Consider the following 15,502-nt stretch of genomic DNA (forward strand, 5'->3'; position numbering starts at 1 on the left):
AGGCGGCCGGTTGACTGTAGGAAGAATCGCCTACGGTGCACAAGCGATGGCACCCGCGGGCGCTACCTCCGCGCACAACGCCCGTAGGTGAGCGGCTCGCAGGGGCGGCCGCCACCTACAGCGCTGACCACATGGGCAACCGCCCGCACGGGCAATGGCAGTGGGAGCAGCCCCTATGGGCAGAATCGCTCGTAGGGGCGCTCGCCTATGGCGACGCACAACCACAGGGGAGGCGCTGCTCGCAGGTAGGGGCGGCGCCCCCACCCCTCGCCGTTGGTAGTCCTACATGATGATGATTTATATATATGATGTATGATGTGTGGACAGATGATCATGAACCGTGTGATGTGTGTACTTATGATTATTATTATTGGGGCCTACGAGCCTCCATTATATTTCTCGTTTATTGTTGGGCCTGCGTGCTTATGATTAAGTTGTAATCACACGAGGAGGCGTAGCGGGAGCATGGATGCGATAGTGGGACCCACGAGACGGACGATTGCGATGCATGGAGATGCGTCGAGATGCCGACAGAACTGACAAGCACGAGATGGATGATCACATGGCATGGAGATGCACCGCTGCACACATAGATCTTGATAAGAGTGATTGCCCATTTGTCACGGACTTAGTTGGTTTTGCCTAAGTCGTGCAACACCCTTGCGTGTCCGTCCACAAAGGTCAGCCTCCCATGGTCCTTTAGGACCCACAAAAGAGAGAACAAGATAGAGAAAACGCCTCACTCGGGATTCACAAGCAAACATCTCCAAAAACACTTCATAGATAATGCAAATTACAAACAGACTTTACAAGCTCTGAACAGTTGCACAACAAAGGGTAAAATGGTCCATTACAGACCGAACTAAAATGGGACTATTAAGCCTTCGGCTGTCCCTCTACATGCTAGTCAAAGTATGAACATACCAAAAGACATGGACATACATAAGTATTACATCAAACATCCTATTTAGAAGTTTGTCCGTGACATTCTCCCCCACTTATTCCTTCAACGTCCTCGTCGAAGCCTTTGTCGACACTACAACTCCTCGCATTTGCTGAGTCTTCAATCTTCTGCTTCAACTGCAATGCGTCTCTTGGCTCCCAGCTGCTATTTTTGAGTAGTCGAACCTTTGATCCGCCATGCTGCTTCAACTCGCCAATGACTCTGACTCTAGTGTGAGGTTGGCTGAGTTGTGTTGATCCCTGTTGGTTCCTAAGGATCCTCCAGATGAAGGAAAAGACCATTCTTATTGCGCCAGTCTCTCAAATGCCTCATGCTGCTTGAACTGGGTGAATGCTTGTTGGAGCTTTAACGAGCATCGTCTTGCAAACTTCTGAACTTTTGGGTCATTCCTCCATAAAATTTGCTCATTGACTCTTCTTTCACTTAGTTGTCACGTCCAAGTAGGTTCGCATCACTTCCGCTTTCGATTGGCATTTCGTTGGAAAATGAAGCGGACAATCTACTCTCAGTAACACTAATCACCGTTGGTGAGGATTTGACAACTATTGTCTTCCATTATCTTCGAAGGGTCTTTGAACATATGCAGAGCTCCTCTGCTGGATAGATAAGAAAATTGGGGTACTCGGTTTCGCCCATTCTCTTAAGAGTTGAGAAGGCAAAGGTTACTTGACTTCGCCCGCCTCCTCGAGGTTGTACTCCATGCATCGAGCTGGTTACTGGCCTTCGCCTGCTCTTTGCTCACACTTCTGAAGCACTTGAAGTGTTTGCACTCCTTGCGTTAAGTTAGCTATTGTGATTCACCTTCTCAATGCCATCGAACTTCTAGAATACAAGAAGTTTTCACCCCAACTTGGAGTAATTCTCTAATAGATTTGGTCGCCTCTGGGATTGTACCGTCTTCTCCATCAACCCTACCGCCTACTCCCATGAGTAGCAAAGGTACAGCACCGCGTACTGCCTACTTCGTTCCTTGGTCGTGCACTCTTGCATGACCCGAAGTCCTTCATTTTCGGCTATCTTGATGAGAAACTCATTGACACCGGTCTTACGAAGTTCCTTGGCCTCTGCCCTTCGGCCTTGTCTCGGTACTTGGAGTTTGCCTCTATATGCTCCACCTCCTCGGCCCCTTTCACGACCAAGCGCTCTCCCTCCATGAGAGTAAGGGATCAATGACTTTTACGGAAGTCCCGCCTCTACGGTACCGTGGCGCTGCCATGCCCATGGCACTACTATCCATCGCCTCGCATCTGCATCCCTTTTCTTCACAATCAGTAGATATGCCTCTGTGGTACTCATCCGAGTCCACCTCCATTCTAACTGATGCTTGATTTTGGGTAGCTAAGTCCCTCTGGACTCGTCGTCGCTTCCTCGCCCCTTTCGACCCCTTGCTTCAACACCTCTGTGTTCTCCAAGCAGCTCCCTTTGGTCGATGGAAAGACACACTGCAACTCCCATGCATGGCCTTTGCCATCGCATTATAGGGTTTGCACCGATTCTGTTCTCCTTAGTTTCCTTGGTAGCAACGTTCGCTTACTCGACCCTGTCCTCTGACTTGCCGGGCTCCCTTAAGCGAATATGAGCTCTAGAGTAGTCCAACTCTCTAGCTGCTTTGATCATACCTCTGTATGATCAAGTCCCTCCCATTGGACTCACTAGTACTTGCATTCGAACATTTCCCTTGGTGGAACACAGCCCCCATATGCTGATGACCAAGGTTTTCATCCGATGCAAAATTCGATGCACGCACGGAAGACCCGCCCCTGCGATACCATAGCCTTCACTCCTTGAATCCATAGCCGTTCTTGCCGTCGTGTTGTTCACCGAAGTGGAGCTTCCAGTAGCTCCCGATCATACCTCTATATGATCTAGTCCCTCACGGGACTAGATTATGTGTATCGCATTGCCACGAACTGTTCCACCATGATCCACTGCACCATGTCGCCTCCTGGTGACATCTCTATTGCATTCTGATCCTTGTGGGATGAACTCGAATTGTGAACCCTTCATGTATGGCCTCTGCCAATACATCGTAGGGTCTCTTCCACCTTCAATTTTGTTCGCTCATTTGGCAATCGACCTTCATCCACCCACTCTTGGGTCACACCTAGATGAAGCACCGCTCTAGGACAGTCTGTCGCCTAGTAGCTCCCGAAGTCCTCCGACTTCGTTGCAATTAGTGCACCATTGTTTGGATCCTAGGCTTCTACCCCTACCAGCACAATCTTCGCTGTGCACCGCTTCCTTTATAGCAACTTGAATGACAACACTGTGGCATATTCTTCAAGAGTACCCGCCTCTGCATCCTCTTGCCCTGTGCTAAGGCCTTCTAAACCCAACTTCACCTCCGCAAATTGAGTCACCTTACTTCCTCCATCAAATGCTCCTCCGAGATAAGGTGCATGTGCCCAGAAGCTCCCTTCGTCTTTGGCACCATGCAAGATGAGTCCGCACCGTCAGAATGAATGACCCATGGAATAACATGATCCTACTCTTGCCTCTACAAGAGTTCATGTCCTTGACCTCTGTCTAAGGAAAGCACTGTGCCTCTGCTCCATGTTCCAACTTCTATGCTGGCTCCCTTCATGCGGCTTGGGTACTTTGCCAAGTTACACCCAAGTTGCTCCGCTCCTCGTTTTTGCATTGAGTCGATGGTGGCCCTCGCGCCCACCATTCCACGGGTCAGCCCACCCTTGAGTCTGATCTTCATATCGACTCCAAGTGTGCCTTCATTTGTGTTGCTTTGGGTCGCTCCCCTACTTGATCTCGTAATGCATCCACCAATGCATTCTCTCGAACGAGATCATACGACGACTCCTCGCCGCTTGCTCAGTCCAATGAGCTTCGTGGAGTTCTTGTTTGTTGAGGTACTCCTCCTCAACATGTGAGGTCCGTCCCGCATGATTCTCCCTCTGGAGAGCCGGGACTTATCCCTCTTGGATAACTGTCCCATTGGAGCAACATCTCTCTTCGTTTCGGAGACCACCATCCCCTTGGACTACTCCGATCTACTGAACAAACTGTGCATTGTTCTGCCTCCTACAAACACACTTGCTAGATTTCGACTCCACGTCAATACAGCCCCCGCTGCACCACTCAAGGTCTAGCAACATGCTGAACTTGTTGCACACTTCAGCCTCCTACGGACGAATGCTTCACATGACGAAGAGAAAGTTTCAATGCTCCATGGTGCCGAGTTTCGATCGCCTTGGGATGGCCGCGAACAGTCCATCGTCCGCATGCAAGCTCATGCATGAGTACCAAATTCTTTGAGTTAGCAATTCCCCTCACCTCTGTGAGCTTTGCACAACTCTTTCGGTCGCTGAGCAACTCATTCCACCTTGGATGGTCTCATCCTTTACCAAGCGCCTCGCTTGCCTTAAGCACCATCAAGTATAGTTGTCAACGTTGAGCCATAGCTCAAACTCAGCCATCCCAACCTTTGTGCGCTTCGCATTCTTCCAAGCTTGTCTATTCTCGTGGTGCCTCTTGCGCGAAGGGTTGGCCATTCCTCTGAATGCCAATCTCAGATGCCCGCTCCTCCGAGCAACTCATTTTCCCTACATCTCCATGCCCGTTTTCCCCTAAATGGTCGCGCGTGTACTGACTGCCCTCAACGCAGCCCCGCTAGGTCCCCCACGTTTGTATGCTAAGTGTTTCTATGAGTGCTTGTCCCGCTTTGATACAATCTATCACGGACTTAGCTGGTTTTGCCTAAGTCGTGCGGCACACTTGTGTGTCCATCCGCAAAGGTCAGCCTCCCCGAAGCCTCCCATGGTTCTTTAGGACCCACAAAAGAGAGAACAGGATAGAGAAAATGTCTCACTCGAGATCCACAAGCTAACATCTCCGAAAACACTTCATACACAATGCAAATTACAAACATACTTAACAAGCTCTGAACAGTTGCACAACAAAGGGTAAAATGGTCCATTATAGATCGAAAATCTCTCACACGTGTCCACATGACACAACCTTTATTTACAAGCCTAAAGCGGCCACCAACCTAACTAAAATGGGACTATTAAGCCTTCGGCCGTCCCTCTACATATTGTACAAAGAATGAACATACCAAAAGACACGGACATACATAAGCATTACATCAAACATTCTGTTTAGAAATTTGTCCGTGACACATTGGCTCGGGCCTAATCACATTAGGCTATGGTCCATGATCATCTGGTGTGATTGCTCAAGTGATGTGTGATTGCTTATACACCTACTAGATATGTATATATATTTATATGCTATATAGATATATATTAAATATGTATATGTGTGACATGTCATATTAGGAGACCAAATCATAGAAACCCCTCTCTCGATAATATCAAGTCAGTAAACGTGAGACAATTAGATTGACCCACGTGGACTTCTATCGTTATAGGTAGGGACCGATTCTCGGTATAGGTTGAGTTGGTCGAGTCCCTCGAGGCTCATATATATCACGATTCGCTATCTTACCTATGAAATAGAGATGTCACCGATGACTTGAGGATATAGTATGCTTAGTCGAGTCCCTCGAGGGTATATCATCGAATCAGACTCATCTTGTAACGATGGTGTTGACTTAATCGAACATCATTGTTAGTCGAATCCCTCAAGACCATGGTGATTCGAAGGCTGAACAAGATGAGAATCACAAGGAGTTGTGTTCAGTAAGAGTTGCCTACCTTTTGGGCTTAGTGTGATTGATCGAGTCTCTCGAGGTTACACTAAGATGCTGATTGGATCCTGATCCCCACTAGAAGTCTGCTGGAGACTTTCGTTTCACGCACTGAGGGTGTTGCATGACTCGCTAGTAAAATAGTGGGAGCAGATTAAGATAGAAGCTCATATATTGATTGCTTATTTTTGTAAAATCTACATGTTATTTATTTTTGCTGCATCTTTATTTTTAGAAAATATCGCTTTCAAATTCCTTACGTGGCATACTTGATGTCAACCGCCTCACTAGTCCAAATTATACGGATTGGCTCCGTAACTTGAGAATTATTCTTACGGCGGAGAAAATCGCGTACGTCCATGCCTATGCCCAAGGAAGGGGCAAGCGATGATGAGATCACTCGCTACGTGAAGTACATTGATGACTCCACTCTTGCTCAATATTACATGTTGGGCTCTATGACTCCTGAGTTATAGAGACAACATGAAAAGATGGATGCTAGATCCATTCTCCTACATATCCGCAAACTGTTTGAGGAACAGGGAATGACTCAGCAATATGAGATATCCAAGAGCCTCTTTTGCGCTAGGATGAGTGAGGGGAAACCAGTTCAAAACCATGTCTTAAAGATGATTGAGTGGATAGATAAACTAACAGGTCTAGGAATAGTCCTAGAGGATAACTTGTGTGTGGACATTGTGCTTCAGTCCCCACCATATTCATTTTCATAATTCATAATGAATTTTAATATAAACAAGCTTAAGGTGACTCTCCCAAAGTTTCTCATTATGTTGAGGGAGGCAGAGAGTACTATAAAAAAGGAGAAGCCAATTCTCTATAGTCCCTTAAGAAAGGCAATTGCAAGAGCAGATCATGTAAAGCAAAGGACAAAGGCTAATGCTTCCACTGTGGAAAAGATGAGTACCGGAAGAGAAACTGCAAAGAATACCTTGCAGAGAGGGCGAAACAGAAGCTTGGAGAAGCTTCAGGTACATTCATGATCAATCTTCAGTTATCATATTTTTGTGATAGTGCATTGGTATTGGATACTGGTATTGCTTATCACATCTACAATTTATTGTAAATTCTAGTAAAGCCGAGGAGATTAGCGAGAGGAATATTGCATAATGGTTAATTTATGCTAAGCACTACTCTATATATCATGAATGTATATGTGTCTAAGAGGAAATAAAATGAGGTGAACAGTGCATACTTATAGCATTATAGGCTAGGTCACATTCATGAGGGAATGATTCAAAAATTACTAAATGATGTATATCTAGATCCATTCGACTATGAGTTATATACAACTTGCGAGCCTTGCCTTCATGGAAAACTGACCAACTCTCCATTTAGAAAAACTAAAGAGAGAGCCACTGAGTTGTTGGAACTCATATATAGTGATGTATATGGACCCCATGTCAACTCATGCCATTGGTGGTTACTCCTACTTCATTACCTTTATTGATGATTTCTTAAGGTATGGATATGTGTCCTTAATGAAGTACAAGTCTGAGGCCTTTGAGAAATTCAGAGAGTATAAGAATGAAGTGGAGAATCAAACTAGAAAGAGTATTAAGACTCTTCGATCATATCGAGGAGTTGAGTACTTAAGTACAGAGTTTACTCTATTCCTCAAGGACCATGGGATATTATCTCAATGGACACCTCCTTATACATCTCAGCTCAATGGTGTGTCTGAAAGGAGGAATTGTACGCTGTTAGATATGGTACGATAGTCATCTCACCTCCTTATACATCTTAGCTCAATGGGGTGTCTGGAATGAGGAATCGTACGCTGTTAGATATGGTACGATAGTCATCTCACCTCCTTATACATCTTATATGATGAGTTTCGTTGACCTACCCATCTCATTCTGGGGATATACCCTAGAGACTGTAGCTTACCATCTGAACAGAGTTCTAACTAAGTCAGTAGTGTCTACGCCATATGAGATATGGAAAGAGAAAAAAATCGATCTTAAGATTGTTAAGATTTGGGGCTGCCCTACCCATGTTAAAAGACATAATTCCGATAAGTTGGAATCAAGGATGGAGCGTTGCAAGTTCATGGGATACCCCAAGGAAACTTGTGGGTATTATTTCTATCATCTCGAGGGTCAAAAGTGCTAGTCATAAGTGCCCAGCAAGCCAATCACGTGAGTGATGGCACGTGTGACTTGATACAGAATCTTTTTGCTTATTATATTTTTGGCGTATATCACTTTATAACTATTGCATAAATGCATATGTATTGTGATGTCCTTGGATTTGTGCAATGGGAATCGGATCGTGATGAGATCACGATAATGAGATCGATTCACCTTTAAACACATATCCTAAATAATCCCGGTCATAGGTTACTCGAGAGGGACATCGTGATAACTGGATAGACTGGTGTGCTATATACCCGTCCATATGATGGATGCAGCTGGTCTCATAGCTGCTCGTGTAGGGACACTAGGGATACAGTACAGGTGCTCATTGGAGAATGAGTTCACTGATTGATCCGCTTACGGAATGCTGGATGGTTGATGATGCCTTATTGTCAGACAACGATTCCGTAGTCCTAGTGGTGTATCTGGTTCTTAGACTTGAGACACCAAGGATGTCCTGTATGAGTGCTCCACTCTTTAATACCAGACTTATAGGTTTGGCTGTTCCCAGATCTAGTACAGCTGGTCATTGGGAGTGGTAGTCGACCTTACGAGGGCTATTGAGTGTCGATAGAGGATCATCCACTCTCGGTATCATGAGAGGAATATCCCATGTGTTCTTGCTCAGACAAATCCCTGGCCAGGGTCATTCGGGTTGAGAGAGAAAGAGTTCTCCGGGAGAATCCGATTAGAGCGAGACTCAAGTAGAAACCGTATGGGTCTGACAGCACCATGCTCGATATACGGTCTCTGGGATATTAGATGGATGAGGGACTATAGGTACATGGTAACTGAGGACAGACAGGTCCAATGGATTGGATTCCCCTGTATCGTCTGGGGACTACGGCGTAGTGGCCTAGTACTTCCGTAGTCGATGAGTCGAGTGAATTATTACAGAGATAATAATTCACTTAGTTAGAAGGAGTTCTGACAGGTATGACTCACGGCCAGCTCGATATTGGGCCTAGAGGGTCACACACATATGGTAGGCATTGCGATGAGTAGAGGTTCGGATATGAGATATCCGACGGAGCCCTTGTCTTATTGGATGCAGATCCAATACCCACTAGGGAAAGGACCCATTAGGGTTCTGACACGGGATCTCTATAAATAGGAGGGATTCACAGCCTCATAGGCTAGAGTCTTTGCTTGCCCTTCCTATTCTCCTCTCCCTCTCCACCTCAGAGTAGGCCTGGAGTTTTGAGGAGCGTCGTCGCAACCCTGCTGTGTGGATCACCGCTAGAGAGGAGGACGCTTGACCTCCTTCACCCTCTCCTGAGGATCTGCAAGGAAACAGGGATATACGATCTCCCTAGGTAACACAATCTCTATACGCAGTTTTGTGTTTTACGGATTTTGCGCACCAATCTTCGCACGACGACGAACATCTTTTTGGGAATCGGGGATTTTTGTTTTCTTGTTCTTCCGCTGCGCATATGATGTCGCCCCCCATGATTTCCCAACAGTGGTATCAGAGCCAGGTTGTTCGTGCGAATGATTGGTTTTTTGAACTGCGTGTGTTGTGTTTAGGAAGAATATTGACGTCAAAATCGTTGACGCAAAAGCAAGGAAGGGCAGCAACAGTTGCTGCCCTCGATCTGCATGCCTGCAGCCAGCCGCAGCCGCAGCCAGGCAGCACAGCGCCGGCGCATGCGCAAGCGCTGTGCCTGCAGCAGCCGGCCGGCGGTCTGCTTGCACAGGCTTGCGGCCGGCGGGGCTGGGAGCCCGCTCGGTAGAAGCGCCTGCGGCCACTGAGCCCGCGGGCAGAGGCGCCGCGGGGCAGCAGCGCGGGCTGAGGCACCGCAGGGCAGCGGCGCCTGTGGCCGCTGCTCCCACGGGCAAAAACCCCGCAGGGGCGGCCGCCAGCGAGACAGCACCACCTGCGGGCGCTGACTCGCGGGCAGAACCGCCCGCGAAGGCGGCGGCGCCCGCGGGGGCGCCCACCTGCAGCGGCAGCGACCCCAGCGGGCGTGCCACCTGCAGGCGAGGGCAGTGCCCTCGCCCTCGCCGCACAGGCCGCCACCAGCAGGGTGGCGGCGGCGGCGGCGCAGCAGCGAAAAGGGGAAAGGGTATTAGGGTTTTCTGCGCAAAAGACGGTTTTGCCCCTCGGAATTTGAGAAATTCCAGTTTCTGTCTTTTGTCCAAATTACGAAAATACCCTTAGGAATTGAGAAATTCCCTATATATCCCTGATTTCAGAAAATATTAATTAATTAAAAGGTTTAGTTGATTATTATTTTTATTATCTAGTAGTCCTACATAATGACGATTATTTATACATGTGATGTATGATGAGTGGACGGATGATCATGGACCGTGTGATGTGTGTACTTGTGATTATTATTATTGAGGTCTGCGAACCTCCATTACATTTCTCGTTTATTGTCGGGCCTGCGTGCCTATGATTAAGTTGTAATCACATGAGGAGGCGCAGCGGGAGCGTGGAAGCCATAGCGGGACCCACGAGACGGACGATCGTGATGCATGAAGATGCATCAAGATGTCGACGAAACCGACGAGGACGAGATGGACGATCACAGGGCATGGAGATGCACCGTTGCACACATAGATCTTGATGTGAGTGATTAGGCCTACTGGCTCGGGCCTAATCATATTAGGTTGTGGTCCATGATCATCTGGTGTGATTGCTTATACACATACTAGATATGTATATATATTTGCATGCGATGTAGATATATATTAAATATGTACATGTGTGACATGTCATAATAGGAGACCAAATCATAGAAACATCTCTCGATAATATTAAGTCGGTAAACGTGAGGCAATTAGATTGACCCACGTGGCCTTCCATCGTTATGAGTAGGAACCGAATCCCGGTGTAGGTTGAGTTGGTCGAGTCCCTCGAGACTCACCTATATCGCGATTCGCTATCTTGCTTACGACATAGAGATGTCACCGGTGACCTGAGGGCATGATATGCTTGGTCGAGTCCCTCGAGGGTATATCATCAAATCAGACTCATCTTGTAACGAAGGTGTTGACTTAACCGAGCATCATGGTTGGTCGAGTCCCTCGAGGCCATGGTGATTCGGAGGCCGAACAGGACGGGAATCACAAGGAGTTGTGATTGGCAAGAGTTGTCTACCTTTTAGGCTTAGTGTGATTGGTCGAGTCCCTCGAGGTTACACTAAGACGCTGATTGGATCCTGATCCCCACTAGAAGTCTGCCGGAGACTTCCGTTTCACGTGCTGAGGGTGTCGCGTGACTCGTTAGTAAAATAGTGGGAGCATATTAAGATAGAAGTCCATATCTTGATAGTTTATTTCTTGCAAAATCTGCATGTTATTCATTTTTGCTACATCTTTATTTTCAGAAAATGTCGCTTTCAAATCCCTTACGTGGCATACTTGATGTCAACCGCCTCACTGGTCCAAATTATACGGATTGGCTCCGTAACTTGAGAATTGTTCTCACAGCGGAGAAAATCGTATACGTCCTTGATACAGTGATGCCTACGCCCGAAGAAGGGGCAAGCGAGGATGAGATCGCTCGCTACGTAAAGTACATTGATGACTCCACTCTTGCTCAGTGCTATATGTTGGGCTCTATGACTCCAGAGTTACAGAGACAACATGAAAAGATGGATGCCAGATCCATTCTCCTACATGTCCGTAAATTGTTTGAGGAACAGGGAAGGACTCAACGATATGAGATATCCAAGAGCCTTTTCCGCGCTAGGATGACTGAGGGGACACCGGTTCAGAACCATGTCCTAAAGATGATTGAGTGGATAGAGAAACTCACAGGTCTAGGAATGGTCCTAGAGGATAACTTGTGTGTGGACATTGTGCTTCAGTCCCTACCAGATTCCTTTTCACGGTTCATAATGAACTTTAATATGAACAAGCTTGAGGTGACTCTCCCAGAGCTCCTCAATATGTTGAGGGAGGCAGAGAGTACTATTAAGAAAGAGAAGCCAGTTCTCTACACTGGTGAGACCAGAAATAAAAGGAAAGCAGAAAGGTCCCTTAAGAAGGGAAAGGGCAAGGGCAAACAAGGTAAAGCAAAGGTTGCTAAGAAAGACCCAACAAAGGACAAAGGCCAGTGCTTCCACTGTGGTAAAGATGGGCACTGGAAGAGAAACTGCAAAGAGTACCTTGCAGAAAGGGCGAAACAAAAGCTTGATGAAGCTTCAGGTACATTCATGATCGGTCTCCATTTGTCAGACTCTTATGATAACACATGGGTATTAGATACCGGTAGTGCTTATCATATATGTAATTCGTTGCAGGTTCTGGCAAGGCCTAGGAGACTAGAGAGAGGCGAGATGGACCTCAAGATGGGTAATGGAGCAAAAGTTGCTGTTTTAGCTGTTGGCGAGGTCGCCCTACATCTGCCTAGTGGAGCTTTTATTGCATTAGATGCATGTTATTTTGTTCCTTCTATTATCAAAAACATTATCTCCATTTCATGTTTAACAGTTAGTGGATATAAATTTGTTTTTGAGAACAATGGTTGTTCGATATTATTAGATGATAAGATCATCACGAAAGGAACATTGCATAATGGTTTATTTATGTTAGACACCACTCCACATATCATGAATATAAATATGTCCAAAAGGAAACGAGATGAGTTGAACAGTGCATACCTGTGGCATTGTAGGCTAGGTCACATCCATGAAAGAAGGATTCAAAAGTTGCTAAATGATGGATATCTAGATCCATTCGACTATGTGTCATATGCAACTTGTGAGCCTTGCATTCGTGGAAAACTGACCAACTCTCCATTTAGTGGAACTGGAGAGAGAGCCACTGAGTTGTTGGAACTCATACATAGTGATGTATGTGGACCCATGTCAACTCATGCCATTGGAGGTTACTCCTACTTCATTACATTTACTGATGATTTCTCAAGGTATGGATATGTGTACTTAATGAAGTACAAGTCCGAGGCCTTTGAGAAATTCAGAGAGTATAAGAATGAGGTGGAGAACCAGACTGGAAAGAGTATCAAAACTCTTCGATCAGATCGAGGAGGTGAGTACTTAAGTACAGAGTTTACTCACTTCCTCAAGGACCATGGGATATTATCCCAATGGACACCTCCTTATACACCTCAGCTCAATGGTGTCTCTGAAAGGAGAAATCGTACATTATTAGATATGGTACGGTCCATGATGAGTTTCGCTGACCTACCCATCTCATTCTGGGGATATGCCCTAGAAACCGCAGCTTACCTTCTGAACAGAGTTCCAACTAAGTCGGTGGTGTCTACACCATATGAGATATGGAAAGGGAAGAAGCCTGATCTTAAAGTAGTTAAGATTTGGGGCTGCTCTGCCCATGTTAAAAGATACAACCCCGATAAGTTAGAATCAAGGACAGGGCGATGTAAATTTGTGGGATACCCCAAGGAAACTTGTGGGTATTACTTCTATCATCTCGAGGACCAAAAGGTCTTTGTAGCTAAGAGAGCAGTGTTCCTTGAGAAGGAACACATTCTTGACGGAGACAGTGGGAGAATGATAGAATTGAGCGAGGTTGGAGAACCAAGCTCAAGCACCACTCTACAGCCCGAGTCTGTTCAGGTATCTAATACACAAGTTTCAACTTTACGCAGGTCTGATAGAGTATCCCATCCTCCTGAGAGATATGTGGGACATATTAGAGCAGAGGATGTAGAGGATATTGATCCTCAGACCTACGAGGAGGCTATTATGAGTATAGACTCCGGGAAGTGGAAAGAAGCCATGAATTCTGAGATGGATTCTATGTACTCCAATAAGGTTTGGAACCTAGTTGATGCACCCGAAGGTATTGTACCCATCGGTTGCAAGTGGATCTTTAAGAAAAAGATCGGAGTAGATGGAAAGGTAGAGACCTATAAAGCAAGGCTAGTGGCTAAGGGGTATCGTCAAAGGCAAGGTGTTGACTATGACGAAACTTTCTCACCCGTAGCAATGCTAAAATCCATCAGAATTCTATTGGCTATTGCAGCACACTATGATTATGAGATCTGGCAGATGGATGTGAAAACCGCATTCCTCAACGGGAACCTGGAGGAGGAGGTGTATATGATGCAACCTGAGGGATTCGTGTCCAAGAACTGCCCAGATAAGGTGTGTAGGTTGCTTAGATCCATTTATGGACTAAAGCAAGCTTCCCGAAGTTGGAACATAAGATTTGATGAGGCAATCAGATCTTATGACTTCGTTAAGAACGAAGATGAGCCTTGTGTATACAGAAAGGTAAGTGGGAGCGCTATTAGCTTTTTGGTGTTATATGTGGATGACATCCTCATCATTGGGAATGACATAGGAATGCTATCCACAATAAAGGCTTGGTTATCTAGACACTTCTCCAAGAAGGACTAAGGATCTTTTACTAGTATATGGAGGTAATAGCCTTAAGGTTGAAGGCTACACTGACTCAAGTTTTCAGTCTGATGTCGATGATAGCAAGTCGAATTCAGGGTATGTGTACACCTTGAATGGAGGAGCAGTGTGCTGGAAGAGTTCCAAGCAAGATACCACTGCTGACTCGACCACAGAGGCGGAGTACATTGCTGCATCAGATGCAGCAAAAGAGGGAGTCTGGTTGAAGAAGTTCATCACAGATTTGGGAGTCGTGCCGGATAGTGAGGAGCTGATTTCCCTATATTGCGACAACAACGGGGCAATTGCTCAAGCGAAGGAACCTAGGTCTCATCAGAAATCTAAGCATGTTCTGAGGAGGTTCCACCTTATCAGAGAGATCGTGACCCGAGGAGATGTAGCAGTGGAAAGAGTTCCATCCGAAGATAACATTGCAGATCCACTAACAAAGCCATTGTCTCAGATTGTCTTTGAGCGTCACAGGGGTCTGATGGGGATCAGACACATAGGTGATTGGCTTTAGGTCAAGTGGGAGATTGCTAGTCATAAGTGCCCAGCAAGCCAATCACGTGAGTGATGGCACGTGTGACTTGATACAGAATCTTTTTGCTTATTATATTTTTGACGTATATCACTTTATAACTATTGCATAAATGCATATGTATTGTGATGTCCTTGGATTTGTGCAATGGGAATCGGATCGTGATGAGATCACGATAATGAGATCGATTCACCTTTAAACACATATCCTAAATAATCCCGGTCATAGGTTACTCGAGAGGGACATCGTGATAACCGGATAGACTGGTGTGCTGTATACCCGTCCATATGATGGATGCAGCTGGTCTCATAGCTGCTCGTGTAGGGACACTAGGGATACAGTACAGGTGCTCATTGGAGAATGAGTTCACTGATTGATCCGCTTACGGAATGCTGGATGGTTGATGATGCCTTATTGTCAGACAACGATTCCGTAGTCCTAGTGGTGTATCTGGTTCTTAGACTTGAGACACCAAGGATGTCCTGTATGAGTGCTCCACTCTTTGATACCAGACTTATAGGTTTGGCTGTTCCCAGATCTAGTACAGCTGGTCATTGGGAGTGGTAGTCGACCTTACGAGGGCTATTGAGTGTCGATAGAGGATCATCCACTCTCGGTATCATGAGAGGAATATCCCATGTGTTCTTGCTCAGACAAATCCCTGGCCAGGGTCATTCGGGTTGAGAGAGAAAGAGTTCTCCGGGAGAATCCGATTAGAGCGAGACTCAAGTAGAAACCGTATGGGTCTGACAGCACCATGCTCGATATACGGTCTCTGGGATATTAGATGGATGAGGGACTATAGGTACATGGTAACTGAGGACAGACAGGTCCAAT

This window comes from Musa acuminata, chromosome BXJ2-6 (assembly GCF_036884655.1).
Source record: "Musa acuminata AAA Group cultivar baxijiao chromosome BXJ2-6, Cavendish_Baxijiao_AAA, whole genome shotgun sequence".
Taxonomy (NCBI): Eukaryota; Viridiplantae; Streptophyta; class Magnoliopsida; order Zingiberales; family Musaceae; genus Musa; species Musa acuminata.